General features: G+C 30.6%; 1 long non-coding RNA gene across 1 annotated transcript; it reads right to left on the bottom strand.

Annotated features, from left to right (window-relative positions):
• Nucleotides 1-375: 375 nt before the first annotated feature.
• Nucleotides 376-2,376, bottom strand: LOC114403834. Its single transcript, XR_003664704.1, has 2 exons — nucleotides 2,312-2,376; nucleotides 376-611 (listed from the first exon to the last, which is right to left on the bottom strand). It is a non-coding gene; the product is annotated as an uncharacterized LOC114403834 (long non-coding RNA).
• Between the last annotated feature and the right edge of the window lie 2,158 nt (nucleotides 2,377-4,534).

Raw genomic sequence — 4,534 nt, 5'->3', positions numbered from 1 at the left:
GAATACCTTGAGGTTTTAAGTTTTGTTACAGTTCTCTTGCTACGTAATGGCCCATTACATTAGTTTAGTCTTTACATTAATTTCTAAAAACTTTCAATCAAAATTGAATCCTCAAAAATTTTATTATGTTCTTACCAAGAAAAGGTAATTAAATTTCGTGAGCTTACGAACAAACAAAGAGATCCATATCAAATATAACACTATTAGATTAGGTTGTTTGATATATGTTAGTTGATTCAAAAACTCATGAAATTTAGTCACTTTTCTTTTCTTGTAAAAACATAATCCTTTTATTGAGCAATCCAATTTTTGTTGGGAAGTTTTTAGGATGCAAAGAGTAAACTGATGTATTGAGACACTATGCAACAAAAGAACTTCCATAAAAATACTTAAAACTTTAATGAATCCCAGAATCTTACACTTCTCAAAATAATTTGTAAACTCAAATTGTGGGATTGAAACCCACTTATACCTCCATTCATTTGTTAGTATATTGATCTTCACAAGGCCCTGGATCAACGAGTGTTATAGGATGCTATAAATCACATTAATTACTTTTCACTTCATTTTCATCAATCTGTTCACCATGGCCATCCTTCTTGCACCAAAACCTAAGTAAAATAAAAATTCAAACAAAGAGTAAATATATTATTAAAAATATATAAGTACAAAAGGTAAATGATTCTACCATATTGCATACTCACACACATGAATGTGTATAAATTTGATAACTCAATAGTTTTACTTCCCTGAAAATGTCTTTTGTAGAATTTTGTTTGCTCTTCTACATAAAGACTTTATAATGTAGAATTATATTTGTACTCCAAAACCTACAAAACCAATCTACTATGCAAATGATGAAACAATGTGCTTTGATTTTCTTAGAATCCAATCCTTCACATTAGTTTTCAAATATAATTCAAAAGGTATAAAGTCTACTGTACAAACATTAAAAGTTTTAAATTGTAAATGTTGATGTGTTGCAAATATAGTAATTATGGACTCTAATTACAAAATATTGAAACCTTTAAAACCGTAAATAACATTTCTATATGGATCTCAAAGTGAAATTTTTGCAAGATGCTAAAGCCATATTCATACTACGATAATAAAAGCAAAATATGTGCCACTAAAATCTTGAAAATTATATTAAAAGATAAAGAAAAAATCTTTTAAGTAATTCATGACTTCTCCACAACATTCCACTAGCCAAATTGATAGAAGTGTCTAAGGTGTTAGTAAATAATCGATTATTATAATGTTCCATTAAATTTCCAATGACATTCGCCTTAATAATAATAAGTAACTTCAAAATCCTTTTTTCGACAAGTAGATCTGGTGCAGTGGTGGTTTGGGCAAGTGTATCTGATGAAAGGTAGGTTTATGGTGGTTTAGGTGAGAGGATTTGGTGAAAGGGAGGATAATGGTGGTGCGATGGTGGTTTAGGCAAGTAGATCTAGTGAAAGGGAGGTTGGTGGTGGTGGGATGGTGGTTTAGGCAAGCAGATTTGATGTAAGGGAGGTATTGGTGTTTCAGTGGTGGTTTGGACAAACAAATATGGTGAATGGGAAGTTGGTGGTGGCCCGGGGGTGGTTTTGGAGAGTCGATCTGGTGAAGAGGAGGCTAGTGGTGCTGCGGTGGTGGTTTGGGCGAGCAAATCTGATGAACAGGAGGCTAGTGGTGGTGTAGTGGTAGTTTAGGTGAACATATCTGCTAAATGGGAGGTTGGTGGTGGCACAATGGTGGTTTTGGTGAGTGGATCTAATGAAGGTAGAATTGTGAGAGTGTAAAACCACAAACAATTAACAAGAAAACTGTTTTTATTGTTTTTGAAATGAGTTTAAAACAATTTTGAAATGAAGTAAAAAATCAACTCAACCCCATTTTACCTAAACACGTTTCCATTTTGAAGTTACATTTTAAAACAGAAAATCGAAAATCGGCAACCACCTCAAACGGGGCCTAAGCCATTGTTTCCAACGATTGTAATAATCAATTATTTTTGAAGAATTATTCCAAAAATTCAATTTAATAGAAGAAAAAAAGATGATTTTTTCCTAATGTGGTAAGTAACTCAAAACAACAACAAAAAATATCATAATTTTAAACAAGGAGCCAAAACATGCAAACTTTTATAATAAAATAATACAATTAGGGCTTCTAACAAGTATGTAGAAACTCCTTTTAAAAGAACCAACCGAGAGAGTGATATTTTGACGACAAAAATGAAGAGCTAAACTTAAATTTATTCAAGATAAATAAATCATGATAAGAAATTTGAAAAAAGCTGAGAGAGGAAGCAAGCAATCACCTGATGTTGAGTAAGAAACCCAGTGGAAAAAATATTATGCGCCACTTTGACAACGATGAAGGTGGAAGCAAGTGAATTGACCTAGGCACATACTCTTGTATTTATAGCAATCTTTTTGTGGCTCGCTAGGGCCTAATTAGCGGGGATAGTGGCCTGGGCCTAGGGTTTGGAAGGGCCCAACATATTTAATAAAAAAGAGTTTATAAAATTATGCAATAAGCTCCTTTCCTACATTGTTTTATGTTGTTTTCATAAATGAATTGAAATAAGTGTCTTGTTTGATGTCTCCCTTTCTATATCCAAATTAAAATATGACATGTGAAAAAAAGTATCATTATCGTGATTTTTGTCTCATGGGTTACATTCAAAAATCCATGTTAAATGAACTTCGTGCACACTAATTGTGACATATTAGAATGTAATGGGCCTATGATAATGATCTGACATAAAGTTTTTGCTTGTTGAAATAGATTAATGTTGTAAAATTTAATGCTTTAGATTAATTTTGAGGAAATGTAAAATGCAAATAAATTATGAACTTTTATATTTCAAAGAGTTTCTTTAAGCCAAAAGCAATACAAAATTAGAATAAGTCTGATTTCCCATATATCAACATCACTACATATGCATATGAGCTCCTAATTTATTTATTTATTTTGTTAAGACTAGTATATGTGCTTGGATGGATAAGCAAAAAAAGAAGAAGAAGAACACTGAATTCAAATTATTTTAAAAAATATATTATTGGATTTAGTTGTCATAAAATTAAGTCAAATTATTTTAACTAGTTGACTATTTGTGAAAATTTCATTTTATATTTATATTTTGTATTTTGATTTTTCAATTGTAAGTACAAAATATGAATATTGAATTCAAATTTATTTTAAAAATGTTATAGATTATATCAACCAAATTTAACCAATGAAAATCATTATTGAAAATTGCATTTCCTTTGTCTTATTCTTGTAACACCTTGAAAATTATAACTCAGTCTGTGTAAATAGTCTTTCTTGAGTATTTTTTATGTTTGTTTTGACTATAAATTGTGATTTAATTAAAAATAAAAGCATTGACTTCTTTTAGTGTGAGTTTTAGGTCCTTAATTAATTGGTTTCTCTGTGATTACTTACTTGTCAGTGTTTGCCCACAAATTATTTTGCGGATGATAAGTTGTAGTCATTTAGATCCGTTTTAGAAAAAGAAAATAATTGGATCTTGGGGATTTTCTTTTTTACATAATTAAAGAAAATTCTTAAGCGTTAAGATTATTAAAATTTATTGGATTAGTTTTAATTATTAAAGTTGGTAGAAAAATGTTTTTGGTGAGAGAAATCTATTTCCATAGTGTAAAAGTACGTTGTGTAAATTAATTATACAGTGTAAATAACTTTTTAGCAATCATTGCAAGGAATTCGCACTCTCCATTGAGGAAGCATGGCTGACCATGCTTGCACCCCCACTTACCCAATCACCACCGTCACCATTCCAACACTCAAACTCCATCCCTCTCTCTTAAACTCATGGCTATACTCTCTCCCTCACACACTCACTTCTTTCTATCTTTTCAAATCTTTGAACACAAGTTTATCTTCTCTTCTCTCATCTCCCATCATCTTAACCAAAAGAAAATTGAACTCTCTCCTCTCCATTCTCTCAAACTCGTGAAACACCAAAGGCCAAGGGTGATCACACCAAAATTTTCAGCACAAGCATTGTTGTAATTTGAAGGCCATGTTAATTACAAAAAACATGGATCTCATATTCATTTTCTAAAGGACCAAGTGAAATATAGTTGTTGCAGGATAGTTTTTAGGTCTGGGAAAATTGTTAGAAAGAAAATTTTACTTGGAGAAACATAATATAAATTTTTGTGTAATTTTTACATTTCTAGAAAAAGAGTTTTGTTAGCTTCACACTGTAAAAAGTAGAAGTCTTTTTGGTTTTGGGAAGAGGTAGAAATTCATAAATCTTTGAACTATGTCCAAACTGAAGTGCTCCTTGTCTTGTTACCTTGTAGAATTTTTATGATTTTTTGTAGATTTTTCTAATGAAATATTTGAAAAGATAAGAAATTTTCCTTTAAGGTTATCTTATATAGGCTTAAATCTGGTTGTTTTCTAAAAGCTAGTGTTTTTAATGCATGTTACTTGATATATTGAATTGCTTAAATTTTGACTAAGTATTGATGTGTTGCTTTGTTAATTTTTGTCTAAGTATTCTGTG

The sequence above is a fragment of the Glycine soja genome, chromosome 1 (assembly GCF_004193775.1).
Source record: "Glycine soja cultivar W05 chromosome 1, ASM419377v2, whole genome shotgun sequence".
NCBI lineage: Eukaryota > Viridiplantae > Streptophyta > Magnoliopsida > Fabales > Fabaceae > Glycine > Glycine soja.
The sequence above is the reverse complement of the archived record's forward strand: the minus strand, read 5'-3'. Positions and strand labels throughout refer to the sequence as shown.